The 16,876-nt window shown below is 30.1% G+C and overlaps 2 long non-coding RNA genes across 2 annotated transcripts; one reads left to right on the top strand and one right to left on the bottom strand.

Moving 5' to 3' along the window:
* Positions 1-952: 952 nt before the first annotated feature.
* On the bottom strand, positions 953-3,515 carry LOC104113689 (uncharacterized). The gene is made up of 2 exons (XR_690255.3): positions 1,694-3,515; positions 953-1,516 (listed from the first exon to the last, which is right to left on the bottom strand). It is a non-coding gene; the product is annotated as an uncharacterized lncRNA (long non-coding RNA).
* A 5,748-nt stretch (positions 3,516-9,263) lies between these two features.
* LOC138906756 (uncharacterized) lies at positions 9,264-14,195 on the top strand. Its single transcript, XR_011414392.1, has 5 exons — positions 9,264-9,370; positions 9,478-9,596; positions 13,055-13,143; positions 13,622-13,692; positions 14,002-14,195. It is a non-coding gene; the product is annotated as an uncharacterized lncRNA (long non-coding RNA).
* The last annotated feature ends 2,681 nt before the right edge of the window (positions 14,196-16,876 follow it).

The raw sequence follows: 16,876 nt of genomic DNA, 5'->3' as shown, positions 1-16,876 counted from the left end.
TATTAGTATATAAGATGTATATATAGTATAGTATAGTATATATATTAAATATATAAAAAGTTTGGGATTAAAACAAAGTTGGGGGGTTAAATGGCTATTTTATAAATAGCCAACGGCTATTTTTGACAGCCCAACGGCTAATTAAAAAAAAAAAGTTGTTGGGACCGTTTGGCCCGCTAAGGGACCGGTCCGGTCCCGGTCCCTGGCAGGCTAAATGGTTCCGGGCTTGGCGGGCCCAAATCATATGACCGGTCCACGAGACCGGTCCAGACCCACTAAAACCGGGCCAAACACTCCTGGTCCGTTTAGTCCATTTGGCCCGCGATCCCGGGCCGGTCCCGGACCTGAACCGGCCCACTTGCCACCCTTAGCCAAGGAACAAACTTTAATGTTAATTCTGTAATCAGCTTAGACAAACAGGTTATTTGCATATAATATAAAGAAAATAACTTTCTACAACCACCTAAAATAATTAAATAACAACCAGAAAAATACAAAACCAAATGATCAGATTAAACAAGCACTATCTAAAAGTCGTTATAATGATGTAATGCAACAAAATTTGTCAACCACCATGCATACCACCAGCTCGCAAGCAAAAGATCACTCTATTTTTTGTCATCAAAATATCTAGCATATCATATGAATTTGAGCTATATTGACTACTCAACTCATATTACAACCACGAAGCAAAGAGAAATGTCGACATCTCACGTTCAATTCTGAATTAAATAGAGACATTTAGGATATGTTCAGCTCATGAGTTACTTTGCTCTTTAATTTTTTATTTTTGTTTGCATAAATAAATGAAGTTACAACCAGCACTTATTGGCTACACTTAAGTTGTTCATGAATTTATAATGTACAAAAAAATAGCATCATAACTTAGAGACATGAACAGTAGTAGTATGCACAAAGCAAGGAAACAAAATAAAAATTGACACAATACATATCTCAGCCATGGGACTCATTTCAACTCTCTTTGATAATTAATTAGTATCTATCAAAATCGAAAGATGGAAATTGTTTAGATGTTATAAAATATAGGAGAGCTTATACAATCAGACATATAATGTCTTTCAAGATATAGTCCGCTAGAAATGGTGCTTATCTGAACCTTTCAATCAAAAATTAATCAATTAACTTCTAATGCTTGATCAGCCAACTAACATTGATAACTAGTTTGTATAATTCTATCGGCAAGAGCATCACATGCTTGAAATGCATTCGACCTAAGAAATATGTATTTTTCTTTCTCAAACTTTTGGTTTGTTCTTGGCATCATTTTTGCGTCAATTTATATTTTTCTTTTTTGATATGGTAACTCTTAACTTTAATTAACCATATTTCAACTTAAAGGAGTCCGCATAAGTTCCTGTGCATATTTTTCACCATCTTGACTTGAACAAATAAAAATCCTCCTGAAAGAGTAGCATATTATGTTAATTTCCTGGTGTACTTCATTGTACCTTCATCTCATGAATATCCTTTCTTCTTCTCTTCCTTCAGGCTTAACCTGGCAGTTACAATAATATATCTTTGATGAATACTTAATTTAGTGGCAGGCTACTCCTTAAAAAAGGCTTGCTAATTGCACAAAAAAGGATAATTTAATAATTGCCCTCAAGATTTATAATTTTTTAGTGATCAAAGGAAATCATCACTGCAAGCATGAGTTTGACTGAAACATTACCTAAATGCAACAGTAAAAAGCTCTTATTTAGCGTGCCGTCAGATGAAAGGGTTATGCGAAGAACCAGAGTGTCACCTAGAGAACAAAAACTATCAAAGTCTAACTTCAGGCAGATCCATCGAAATGCCTGACTAATACTGTTTAATTCATCACAGCGCAATTAGGTCATGTATCACACACGGTATGTTAGCCACCAGAAAGCACAAGAAAAATGAAATAAGGTAGAATATGATATTTAAATGTAGGAGTTAATAGATACAGCCATAGTTTTCCGTAACATCTTGGGGAGCAGGTGAATAATGACATACAAATATATCAGACAACAAGTGACTCAGAGTAATTCTAGAATAAAAAAAAATAAACACATAGCTTGAATGAAACTATGCCATATATTGATATATATTCCATAACACCCTTACCTTTAAGAGTTCCATTAGCAATTGTAATAAAATTTCTACCTTCCTTTAAAAATAGTTTAAGGAGAAACTATTACGTCGATTAGCTGAGCTACTTTTATCCTACTGCTAACATATGACTTCGTGTAAACCATACAAAATGATATACCAAAGGCACTATTTGTTCATTACTTAGTTTTTGAAATATCTTTTGCTAGTAAGTAGCTACAATTATTGCATGACAAAGTTACCATAGATAAGATCAGATAAAAAGGTAATGCAACTCCTTCATACATCAATTATTGATGTTCCTAGGATGAACATGCATTCCAATCATATGTTAAAATAATAGAAATACAGGAACAACCATATTCTTGATCCAATAGTTTATTAGCTATAACAGATAAACATTTGGGCACAATTTGTTACTTTCTCTACCGTAAAGCCAAATCTCTACTATAACACAAAGAGTACTTTTTAGGCGTTTCACTTAATTAAAAAACAGTACGGTAAAGATGATCTCAAGCATAGAAGTGTTCAGAAAGAATGCTTGACTTCTTCTGAATGCTCGACTTCAAGAGTATATATTTCAAGAGATACATGTCTCGGACAGAACATGGTACTTGGTTTATTGTTACTCTACATAAATGAACAAGTGATAAAAGTAAAAATAACCAAATAGATAGCTAAGAATTACAAATCAAGCACCATAAGTCATGATGTGGAATGTGGTATATGGCATCTAATGGTGTGGGAGGCTTATCCTGAAGCTTAAATTGTAAAAGATCTATATATGATTTAAATAAAGATTATAGGTGGTAATATGGCGAGTTTCATGTTCAAAAGGAAACTGATGCTAATGCTGCTTTAGCGTGTCTATTTGTTGATATTAAGAAAGTGGCTAAAGCAGAGGAGAAGCCTATAAATTTTGTGACATGGTATCTAAGCACATGTGCAAATTAATGAAGAAGAAACCTATGTGGTTAGTCAATAACACCCTATCAGATATCAGAAGCACTGTTACTATACTGATACTAACTCTATAGTTTAAGTTCTGCCCTAGAAGAGGAAGCCTCTTCCACTGAAATAGGTTCATGGCTCATGAAATATCTAATAGTTTTTCCAAGTCTGTAAATATTTTAATTTTGCTACATAGACATGCATCACTAAGAAGACATCTGATACAAAAATAAGAATGGTATATATGAAGCGTCGATAAACATTGTAAAGTGTCAAGCTTCATCTAGCTTCTTAGCAAGAAACTAAAAGAAAGATTTCATTATTTCTTAAAATTATTCATTTAAGGATTAAATAGCGATAATTTTTTTTATCTATCATAAAAGATTGCGGTAACAAGAACTATCGCTCAATTTCAAATAAGAAATAAAGAAATAATTAATAATAAAAAGATTTATGAAGATCTAATCGCTCACCTTTTGGCAAAAAGTGTCAAATTCTATCATGCAAACCATCAGGAATTTGCAATTTGGCCAAAACATCGGATCGCATGAACTATCTTAGCTTGCGCCTTCATTCTTTTAAAATTAATCACGGTTAACTTCAAGAAATTTTTTACCTTAATAATTAGTAATTAAAGATTCGGAGTATGATAAAGACTAAAGTTTGGGGGAAGGGGGGGAGAAAGAAGATAGGGGAAAAAATAAAAAGGAATTCTGACTGTTGCTTCTAGAACCAAATATATGATCAAAGAGAAAATGGACTTTTGTAGTTATAGCAACAATACTCATTGTTGACAAATGAGTAACTTCAATATAGCTACATTTATAAAATATTTTGAAAAATGCATACATATTGAAGACCCATTGGAGCAGTTCAATCAGGAACCCTTAAACCTTGAAGTTCTCAGGCTTTTAGTCCTTTAGTTCGTCAACAGTCCTCTGGATATGACTTTATTTCCTCGATTTTAGAAGAAAATTTCTAAACATCAAGATTGTTTTACAAAGTATATAGAGGGAATTTCTTTTCAATTTTTTTTTGCATAGGATGAATCAGTCTTAAAGTTTTACAAATCGCCAATTCTTAAAGTAAATCATAAATTTAACTAATAGTTCGACATTGGCTTTAAGACATTACTTTTAGGTTTGATGGGTTTTCAGAGTGCTGTCACTTTCTGCTATTCTTCATTATGCTAATATACTACAACTTATGACTGGAGTGTTATATCAAGATTAAGTTTTTAGTAAAGACAAACTCCTATAAACAAAATTTAAGAGAGAGCAAAAGCAAATTTTCTCTAGCACCAGACCAAAAAACTAACATGCCAGTTAATAGCGTATTATACATAAAATAAAATTGAAATCATAATATGATTAGAAAAAAAGCAATTGTTGTTAAATTTTCGCTGCACTTCTTCAAAATCTGATCATGGTTCAATTACAGAGCTCTTATTTATGAGAAATAAAAATCTTCCTGACAAATATGATAGCAAGACAACAACTAAAAAGGATGTATATGCTAGCTTCAAGAATTAACCGAGAGGGAGAGGGAGACAAAGAGAAAGAAGAAGCTGTTATTGGAAATACAGAGAGAACAACCTAATAAAATTAGAAAAGCAAAAAGACAATGTTAAGGAAACATCATTGAAGCAAAAATGACCGGAGTTCTTCAAGAAACGAGCAACAATCAACACAAATATAACAAAGGTAGACCAAAAATTGGAAGGAACGAAGACAACAAAGAGAAATTTTAGTAAAAATTAAAAGGAAAGCATACCTGGATGAAGAAGATGAAGAAATGAGTTAGATGTTGCACGTTGGTGCTCTTTTTTTGTTAGAAATGAGAAAGAAAATGGATCCTTCTAGAGTTCTATTTTAACCTTGTGATGTAATTATCATTTTGCCCTTAAATACAGCTAAATTTGCAAAAATGTCATTGGTCAACCATCTTTGCCATTTCTATATAATAGAAATATCTTTTTTCGAATCAAAGCCAAATATCTTAACTCTTCAAAATAAGTATTATTCTTTAAAGATAAGCACTCCTAATCTTTCACAAGCTTGACAAAACAAGCTAGAATATGCAAAATTCATTTATAGCCACTCAGGCCAAATTTATACACCTGGTAGTCCAAAATTACAATATACATTTTATAGCCCAAAAGTAATTCTAGTGGCTAGCCACCGAATTATGCATTTGACCCACAAACACAAACACAGGTTCACTGGAGAAATGATTTTCGACCCAAAATGGTTTAGCCGGAAAACTTCACCGGTCGCAGCAGTGGCCGAAAAATTCACAGTCGCCGGAAAAGCTATATACATGCCTGATCTGCCGAAATCCAAATAGCAATCAAACCATATTTTAGATCTAGATTTTTATAATATCAAAAGCTCAAAAAACAGTAAATAAAACGAGAAGAAAGAGTCGCCGGATTTAATTGAGGGTCACCGGTGTTTGAGTTTCAAAAACTCTTCCTCCTATTGTAGGAGGAAGTTGTATTCTCCTATTAGGTCTTTTTGTAGGTTTTGTAAAAATATACTAGTTGGGTACTTACAGTATCATATGTTGTCGGAACAACATATTGGGTAAAAGGGTATGACATATTGAGGCGACAAGGTCCATTGTTTGTCGAACAAATACTCTTTGCTTTCTTTAAGTTGTATGTTGTTGATGAAATGTTCACATTCATGAGCAGTATGACACCTTTAGAGTTTTGATTTATGATGCCAATGTGTAGTTTCAATACCTTAACCAATGAGGTTCGCATTAATTCAAGGTTGTAGGCAAATTTACTACAACCAACTAGAAACAAAAGAAAGCAAGAGGAATTGTATAGGACTGTCACTATACAATTTATATACAATAGACTATCACTATACAAAATATATACAAAAATAGACTGTCATTATACAAAAAATATACTAAATAGACTGTCATCGTACAAAATATATACAAAATAGACTGTCACTATACAAAAATATACTAAATAGACTGTCACTATACATTTTATATACAATAGACTGTCACTATATAAAATATATACAAAATAGAATGTTACTATACAAAATATATACTAAATAAACTATCATCGTACAAAATATATACAAAATGGACTGTCACTATACAAAACTATACTAAATAGACTGCCACTATACATTTTATATACAATAGACTGTCACAATACAAAATATATACTGTCACACCCCTTTTCTATCCCCCCCTCCCCCCTCCCCCCAAAAAAAGGTATGATATATGTTATTTTATGTATTGTGGGTTAAAGAGTTTTTCCAATTGAAGTAACAAATTTGAATAGGAATTATTTTATTTACAGAGTCGTCACTTGAAATTGATTTTTCGATGTTCCAAGTCACCTTTTATTTGAATCCCTAATCAAAGGAAGGTTTGACTCTATTATTAATTGATCTGCGAAAATAAAATCCGAGTAAGGAATTATGTTGACCGGGGAGAAGGTGTAAGGCATTTTCCGAGTCCCGTGGTTCAACCACGGTCGCTTTATTGACTTAAACTTTGCTTGAATTCATTTTGGATAAACTGTGTTTTATTTGAATTTTCATGTTTTACCTATCCACTTTTAATTATTAAAATTATTAAAGAAAAGATTTAAATAAAATTGTCCTAACCGCATCACGCAAACGAATGTGTGACTGGGATAAATTTTATTGATTTTGTCATAACCGCGCTACGCAAGCGAATTCGCAGTCATGACGAGAATTATTAGTACATTATTTCTTTTGGAGAAAATTACTACATTCGAAGAAAATAATTTTGAAATTTATTAAAAGTTAACTATCGCGCTACGCAAACGAATCCGCGAGTTTAGCAATGGATTTATTAAATTAAAAATTAACTAAAACTAACGAGTATAGTATGGCATTATTGAATTAAATTATTGAATGTTAAACATCACGTTACGCAAGCGATTCCATGAAGTTAAAGCCCGCCTACTAATTGCCTAGCGTCTAAATTAATTAAAAAAGCGCTTCTTTTTTATTTATTACTTGTTCGACCGAAAAAAAAATATTATTATTAAAAACAATTTCTAACTAATGCAAGACATTAAATCCGGGTAATCTTATGTTAAACTTTCATAGTATTAGGCCACTTATTTTATTTCACAAAAGACAATTTATTGATTTTAAAGAAAATGCCCTTCTTACTTTCTATTGTCATTGTGCCTACAGATTTTAGCTTATTTGGCCCGTGTTGCTTAAGTGCCTCGATGACCAAGACAATACAAAATAACAAGTATTCTTCTAAGCCCAAATTGCTTCTTACATTGATGTCCAAACTAAAATTGTTTTTCATAAAAGAAACTTACATGCTAATTATTATCTTTTATCTTCTTAACCAACTGTTTCTTAAGGACTGACATAATATTTCTACTCATCTACACCAACATGGCACTAATCAAACTACACTCATTAGCAACATAAAAATCACGACTAAATATAAAAACTACAAGAAACGGCAATACTTTAATACTAAAGAGAAGAGTTATATTATAACATTATGTTTACTATAATTCAAAGCATCAAAACATTTGAAGCTAGAAGTCTTTCTTAGATAATTATAAATGAACCATGAAAGTAACTCACATAAAAGATCCCAAACTAAAAAAACATGGTTAAAAGTGGGGTCTTTATCTTTTTCTTAAACTAAGTAAACTTAACAGAATGCAATTTCTACCACATATATAAAGAAGAAAACGATAATTTAACTAATTTTTAACAGATTTATACGATGACACTACAAGAAAGTGAGGATACGACGGTATTTATTTAGCGACATTTGAAATAAATGTCGGAAAAACGTGAAATTCATGTCATTTATGAACAAATGTCGTAAAAACTACGACATTTGATACAAAATGTCACAAAACAACGACATTTGATACTAAGTGTCATCAAAATATGACATCTGATACGAAATATCGTAATAACGACGACATTAATGAAGAAATGTCATCAAAGTTACGACGTTTGATACAAAATGTCATAAAAATAATGACATTCGATACTAAATGTTGTAAAAAAAAAAATGACATTTGATACTAAATATCGTAAAAACAATAACATTTATGAAGAAATATCGTAAAAACATCAACATTTATGAAGAAATGTCGTAAAAACTACAACGTTTGATATTAAATATTGCAAAAAATAACATTTGATATAAGATGTCAATTAAAAAAAAAAAAGATAATTGATACAAAATATAGTAAAAACACGATGTTTGAACAAAATATGTTAAAGGATATGACATTTGATACAAATGCCAAAAAAATAATGAGTTTTACTTTAAATGTCATATTATCAGTCGATAATTACGTACGAACATGTACATCTAATATTGGAAATTTCTGTATTTTTTAATTGTTAAATTATTCTTTGTCTAGAATCAAAACATCGTTATTCATATTATTATATTTTTTAAAATATTGTGATGTTTATCCTTCGAATAGACGAGTTATGCAATTGTCGATTAATGTCTTAAAAATCTTTCTGGGACTAGTCCATGACTCACTCCTGGGCGAGGCACTTATTGCGGCGGCTTATGTGCGAGGCTTACGCCCCAAATGTCAAATTGTACATCCTGAACACACCTATCCTTAGCGTTCGGGAGTTACTACGTAAATCATATGTTAAATTTTATAATTAGTAATATTGACCCTAAAAATAATTTAACAAATGAATGATAAAAGTTCTATTCATATACATAAAAATGAAGATTCAGATTAACTAAGATATCGAGTCTTAATATTGCATATTTACTATTTGAGTGAGAATATCGCGAAGGTGAAAATCATTTGAATATTTATTTTGAAAATGAATAGCCGAAATTTATATCGTCACTTGCTATTGGCCTCTATTTCTTAGCATTATGTATACTTATAAAACAATTCTAGATATTTTATTTTTCTACGATTTTTTTTTAATCTTTTTAAATTTTATAAAAAAACTAATGTACTTTATATATTATTTTATTATGTTATTTTTATAATTTATTAAAAAAAATTAAAGATTCCCGTATTAAGTAAAACGTTAATCCTTTTTAAAAAAATGTTGCCGATTTTAAATTTTTTGAGTAAAATTTCAATGTTCCATATTATTGCTAGATTGAATTTAAAGATGAAAATACAAAGTTAAACTATATGTAAATGGACCACAATTGCCAACTAAAGGCCCCGTGATACTCCTAGGGCTCCTTTGTTAGAAGCATCTCAAGACCCCGTGATTTCTCAAATCGGCTCATTCCCTTATCAAATTCAGTCCAATTTTAGTGAAATTAAAAGATTTTGGCGGTAAGATTTTGGGCTTCCCTCCTTCAAATTCAAAAAAATACAATTTTCTTTATTAGTTATAATTCTTTAAAAGACCTAATTTTTTGAGTTCTGTTGTGCTATCGCAGTTACTTTGAGAAGGACAAGGTTTTGGCGTTGAGGCTTTTGAAGGGTTTTATCTGTTTTCTTCTAATTGCTTTCAACGCCGCTAATCTCCACAAAACAGTGCAAATTCGAATATTTGCAGGTACCCAGTTTAGATAATAGTTTTCTTTATTTTTTAGGTTGTTCAGATGTTGTTTTTTAAAAGAATTTGTGCGTGTGATATTCGAGTTTTTGCCGGTTCCTAGTTTAGTTAATACTAATTTCTTTCTTTTTCGTAGTTTTTTGGATTTTATTAAATAGAACACAAGAAACATAGATTTTTATAGGCAACTTTAACTTGCTAGGTTCTGAGACATGGTTGACTAATCGATGGATGAAAGGAAGTTTGTTTTTCTTCTTTTTGGGTAGGTCTTTAATTTGTTTTATCTTTGTCGTATTTTAAATACGGGATTGTTGTGTTCTGGAAGTGCTTACTAGGTTTCTTCTTTCCTAGTTATTTATGCTCTTTAGTTTGCTTGCAAATTATGTTTCTAGTATTTGACCACCAAATTTTTGACTATATTTGAATTTTTATCACCTTCCACTATATAAATATATACAGAATTTAATATATATATTTTTTTATATATATATATATATATACACACACATATATATATATATATATATATATATATATATATATATATATATATATATATATAATTATTAATAATTTAAAAGATCAATTATTACTATTAGTATTATTATTATTATTATTATTATTATTTTTATCTTTATTTTTAAATAAAATGAATTAAAAACCGAAAATAAATAAAAAATTATTATTATTATTATTATTAAAAAAAAATCGGATGGGAATTAAAAAATAAAAAAAGTAGAAATATAAAATTAAAAAGTAAAAGTAAAAGTAGGTAGAAATTATTTAATAAAAAAAGTAAAAGAAAGTGAAAATTTAAAAAATAAAAGTAAAAGAATGTGGAAATTTAAAAAATAAAAAGTAAAATAAAGTTGGAATTAAAAAATAAAATTAAGGGTATCTGATTTTTTTTTAAATAAAAGTAAAAGTAAGTGGAAAATAAAAAAAGAAAAGTAAAAAAGTGGGATTTTAAATATATTAAAAGTAAAAAAAAGTGAGAAATTAAAAAATAAAAGTAAAGGAAAGTGGGAAATTATTTTTTTTTAAAAATAAGAAAAATGGGAAGTGAAAATTCTTTTTAATTAAATATAAAAAAATAAAAAAAAAATAAACATCTGAAAATTTCGGATTTTTTTTCTATAAATAGAAGAGAAATGTGATGAAAAAAAGAGGGAGAGAAAGAAAAAAGAGGGAGGAGAGAATTGAGAGAAATTTATTTTCTTCTTTTAGGATAAGTGAATTTCTACTTGTGTCATTCTTTCTTCGTCTTTCTTTCGAAAAAACCAGCAGCTTCACCACCCAAAAACAACATTTAAACCTCCATAGAACAGCCCTTTTAATACCATAAACTACCATCCAAACCCAGTCGAATTAGTGAGGTTTTTAGTTGAGGTCGTCAGCGAGTTTCGATGCTCCGTTTGAGGTCTTGCGTGCGGTCTGAATGAGTTTAAGATTCAAAGTTGTAAAACCGTAAAGTTTCAGATTCAACTTTTGAGGCCCACTTCTTATCTTGTTTTGATTAATGATATGAGTTGCTTCTTTTCTTTTTCTTTTGGTGTTCTTTGGTGTTCATTTATATCTTGAATGAATGAAATTATTCTCTGTTAAACATGCCAATTTTTTAGCTTCCTCTTTGTATATTTATTTTAGTTCATTAGCATGTTCTCTTAAAAAAGGGTTCATCCATGAATAATTTAATGAAATTTGCTAATTGATAAGTGAGTTGTGATTGTTTATAAATAAATTAAAAAAAAATTCTTATTGAAATGGAAGCTCAAACAATGTTACGTCTCTATTTGGTTATTTAGTCATTCATGTGTTAATAAATGAGCTTTAGTAGTTCCATCTTTATTTTAAATTAAGCTGTCAATTGTCTAAAGTATAGAGTTAAGTTGTTAAACAAGTTTAACTAGAATTATATCACCGGTGAATATCCAATGTTTGGGCCTAGACATATGGGTTGTTGAAGAAAGTGGAGTTGTGAGGTTACTATAAGCTAATGAAGAAAGTTATTTTATTTTTGGGCCAAAACTTGAAATTTGCTAGGCCCATTAATCTCATACAATGACCCCCTTTTGTAGTTCTTGTATAATTAATTTAATCTATTTCATGCTTTTCTACAATAACATACTCTTATGGCTTTACAAATCTCAAATTAGTTTAAGACAAATAATTCATAAACTTCGTAGCTTGCTTTAGGCACGATTAATAAATTATCGTGGCCATGGGTACGGTTCCCGTGGCATGGTCACGATATGTAAATCCCAATTCGAGTGCGCGTTTCACGCGACTTGACCATAACTTCAAATAATAATAATAAACATGTTGTAAATCGCGGGTGCGTTTCATGTGACGCGGTTTGCAATGTGTACCAACCGACAAGTGTACGACATCGTAACTTGTTCAAGAAATAACTCCATAAATACTAAAAATTAATTTAAATACATAATTAAAAGCGGTCAAAGGTAAAATACACTATAGATTTAAAACAGGTAATAAATCAGATAATTAAAAAGTAAAATAATAATAATAATAATAATAAAAATCAGATAATTAGGCCAAGTATTAATTGTTAAGCGACCGTGCTAAAACCACGAAACTCGGTAGTGCCTCACACCTTCTCCCGGGTTAACAGAATTTCTTACCCGGTCTTCTGTGTTCGCGGACCAAAAATAAGAGTCAAATTTCTTCTATTTGGGATTCTAAAATAAATCGGTGACTTGGGACACCATAAATTATTCCAAGTGGCGACTCTGAATAAATAAATAATCCCATTTCGAATAATGTCACTTAAATTAAAAAAACTCCCTATCCCATATCCCCTCGGGAAAAAGGAGATGTGACATTGTATAGAAAGAACGGTTCTATTTGAAAAATATTAGATTAGCATGATCTCATTTAGTAGTTCAATCTAAAATTATCCTAAATTAAGTTCAATCAAATATCAGTTTGATACTAGTTTTATGGTAGTTGTATTTATTCAAGATGCTAATTCTCGTGTTCTATAGTTTGATTTTGCTTATTCATGATAAAATATTATATTTTTTTGCAGTAGAATGAACTAGTTTGCAAGATTCACTTCAGGAAAAAATTGAATCTAGATACGTGGCCCGAACAACATCAGGATAATACTATATTTAAAAGTGAAGAAGATATTGAATGGATTAGAGAAGGTGTCCCGGGAATAGAATTCGGCCCATTAACTTTGAAAAGTAATGAAATATATGTTGAAGAAAACGACATATCTTAGTTATTCTTCTTATGTTTGTCACTATTTTAGTAAATATTGTTATTAAAAATAGATCATTGAGTTTTTTTTTTTTTTTTACTATGCTTATTAATGTTTAAATCTCTGTCATTATTCTCACTTTTTCTCCCTTTTCCTCTAAATATTGTTGTTTTTGGTTTGGTGTTTGACAGGGAATTGTCTCTAATATATAAAATTGTATCTAACTTTCTAGGAAAAGAGCGAGAGGAACAAACAAAGCCGAAAGAATGTGACTATACCACACATATAAGGAAGAAAAATCATTCTCAAATTATAAATAAGGTATGCCATATTCACTATCTGCTTTCTGCAATTTATATATCCGTACTTATTTTCTTAAATTTCTTTGATACACCTTTTTACTATATAAACATATGAAAAAAGGATGGTGTAATACCAAGTCGTATTGAGGTGTTAAAAAAACACATATGAGAAAGAATGAACAACCAGTAAATGAAATAGATGGTGAAGTTATGGTAAATTCTTATTCTTTATTATAAAAATTTATAACTTTTTATTGCTCGACTCTTTCTTAAAAAAAGAAAGAAGTGAATGAACTTGCTAAGGTGTATCTGAGTTAAATGTTCCCGGAATTGATCTCAATGATGTGTATGGATAAGTTATGGACCAGACACTCATGGGATTGTTCTAACTCCAGAAAAAAGAGCAGCTCCAAGTTTTATTTACGGCCCTGTGTATAAACTTCTATATTATAATTTAGTTTTCTTTTAGTTACAATAATCTTCCTCTTTTGTGATAGATTTCTGATAACTCAATTGAAGATCGCCAACAATCACTATCACCTATATTTCAGTTGTTCAGGCAAATAAGGTGAGTTTGTACACTTGTTTAAACTATATATTTTTATACTTAGATTCGAGGAGTAGGAAACATCTTTGGCATTTGATACTTTTGCTTTTACTTGAACTGGGTAAAAGAATTTATATCAACGTTGTTTGATCATATGGGTAAATGCTGTCATGTTATGTTATCTTCTTATACTTAATTAATTATCTTTCATAAAATGAAAAATATTATATGGCTTTATCTTCTTTTTTTTTTTGTATCTAATATTCTATAATTTGCCAAGTTTTAAATTTTGTACACTATCAAAGTAACCAATTTAATGTTTCTTCTCAGGTTAAACAATCAAGAAGACGCGAATTAGTGAAGTAGACACACAGAAAAACTGGGTAAGTTTGATAATATTACAAGATACTGATTCCTTTGCCTTATTTTCTCTGTTTGTTTTCTCTCTTCAGTTAGTGCTATTATACCCATTATTCAATATGTTTATTTTTTTGAATCCCAATCTGTTGTTTTTGGTATCCCAACAGATTGGGATACCAAAGTACAATGGGTATAATACCAAAACTATCTCTTCAGTTTTACTTTGTACAAAGTACTTTTTATACCGTTACTTTGTTCTTTAGTTATAGTATTAACATGCATTCGTTTTACATACATTTCAGGTTAGTTATAAAGGTTGACATTTGTGAATGTACAAATTAAATATAAAGTATTGTGATTAAACTAAATAGAGGATTATTATTAATATTTTAAAATTTTGGTACCGACATTAATCTAAATGTCAAAATTTTTAATACGACATTTTAAACAGTTGTAAAAAATGCCACTAATCGGTTTTTGACATTCATGTAAATGTGGATACGACATTTTCATAAATGTCGTAAATTTACCTACTGGCATTAAATAAAAATATCGGTAATTTTAAGTGACGTTTCATAGATGTCTTAAACTAAATGTCGTAAATTTCTTGTTGACATTTACGTAAATGTCATAAACTACATATCGTAAAATTCATACCAACATTTACCTAAATGTCGGAAAATTAACGACATTGAAATTTACGACATTTGATGCAAATGTAAAATAAATGTCGCTAAACGAATTTGCGACATTTAAGCATCTTAATATGACATTTAATAAATGTCATCATATCTCTAATTTCTTGTAGTACATGATAACACTAATATAACATTCAACTTGAAATAAAATCAGATCTAACATGTTCCATCAACCAAACCGGGATCAAATCCTTCTTATTATCATCAAGAATCTGCAATATAAGAATTTAAAAGTTACCTGGTTTGTAGAATAATAAAATACAGCAGTGCAACAACAAAAAATTCAGCAGCAAATACAGTAGAAACTACAGCAACTCAAGTATTAAGACAACCCAAAAAACTCAACAAAGATGCTTGAAACTCGTAGCTATCAACTTCACAAATTGCCTAAGGGATCTTTTTATTTTTCTCAAAGTTTTTGCACTCAAATAATACTCACAAAACTCTGAAATTTTAGCTTGTTATATGTATTAAACTGCTGATTTTTCTCAAAGATATATGTCTTTAAACAACTCTCCAAGATGTGTGTTAGTGTAAGATAGTGTGTGAGTCCTTTTATAGGAGAAGAGTAGCCTTTAAATAGGCAAAATAAAGTCAAATTTTTTGGATAGATTTTGGTCCACCAAAAGTCTGACTTTGTGTGCTAAACACTATTCAGAAGCTGTAAAAAAAAATATTGTATTTATCACCACACAATGACTTTTGAGTTTTGTACTCCAGAGTATTTGCACAGTAAAAATAACCAAACTTATACTATTCTTTCTTTAATTTCAAAATTCAAATACTCAAATCCAATATAAACAAATTCACTAAGCGCTTGAAAATTTTATTATCAACTATCATGACTAAGCAAATAGCTATTTTAAAGCTAATGAATAACTAATTATCACTGATTAATAACTATGAACGACTAAGTTAATATAGATTAAACACAACTAATAATAAAAATAATAATAAAAATAAAAACAAAAATCATAAATTATGCTAGACATAAACTAACTACAATACAATTAGTAAAAATAGGCAGAGGAAATGAGAATAGGGGTATACCAAACGAGGGCGTTCGGGGTGGTCGCCGGAATTTGGCCGAATTTTTAGTTGCCTGATTTTTGATTGACATCAATATGTAGGTCTTGATGAGCTATATCCATTGATGTAGGTATTGTGGGGTGGTAGTGGCTAGAGCTTCAATAATTTGGGCAAAAAAGTGGCAGCTAAAGTTTTTCAGATATAAAATTCAAGAATTTTGAGGGAGTTTCGAAGGATTTGGTTTGGAGATATGGAAAGAGGAGGCTGTGGAGATTATATGGTATGAATTTGGGGTCATTTGGAGGTTGGCCGCCGCCGGTGGGCGATTTTCGGCGGGCGCCAGCGGTGGTGGGGGCGGATATGGGAGAGAGAAGAGAGAGAGAAAAGAGAGGAAGAAGAAAAAAATTATGGGGGAAATGAGGGCATTTTTCAAATTTTTGAGGCTTTAAATACCTATTGAGAGATCAAATATGGACCATTAGATCAAGGGGTGATCAATGGTTGAGATTTGATTTTGGGTCACTTAATGAAACGACGTAGTTTTGAGGCAAAACTACGTCGTTTCAGACCTTTTTAAGGGCAGCCCCTTATCTTGCACTTTTGGTCACTTTCTCTTTCAAATTTAGCCCAATTTCTTCCTTAATCCTACTTATTAAACTAAATTTACATAAAAAATAAATTAATTAAGTAACTTATTCAAATAATCAATTAACTATATTAATTCACCAATTGAATAGTTAGTTAATTCCTAAAATGCATAAATGAAGAAAGAACTATTTTTTGGTATTTTTATGATAGGAAATATGCAATCAAAGACACAAAAATTGGGTAAATAATTAAAGTAACAAAACACTAATGACTTTAGAAGGTGTTAAAATAGTGTAAAAATCAGGTATTCACATATACAAAATAGACTGTCACTATACAAAATATATACTAAATAGACTGTCACTATACAAAAAATATACAAAATAAACCGTCACTATACCAAAAATTATACAAAATAGACTGTCACTATATAAAAAATATACAAAATAGACTGTCGCTATACAAAAAATATACAAAATAGATATTTTGGGTTATTAGATGTAATATGTTTAGGCCGGAGGGCCATTTCG

This window comes from Nicotiana tomentosiformis, chromosome 1 (assembly GCF_000390325.3).
Source record: "Nicotiana tomentosiformis chromosome 1, ASM39032v3, whole genome shotgun sequence".
Classification (NCBI taxonomy): Eukaryota; Viridiplantae; Streptophyta; class Magnoliopsida; order Solanales; family Solanaceae; genus Nicotiana; species Nicotiana tomentosiformis.
Note: the sequence above shows the minus strand (reverse complement) of the source record. Positions and strands in the feature narration are given on the sequence as shown.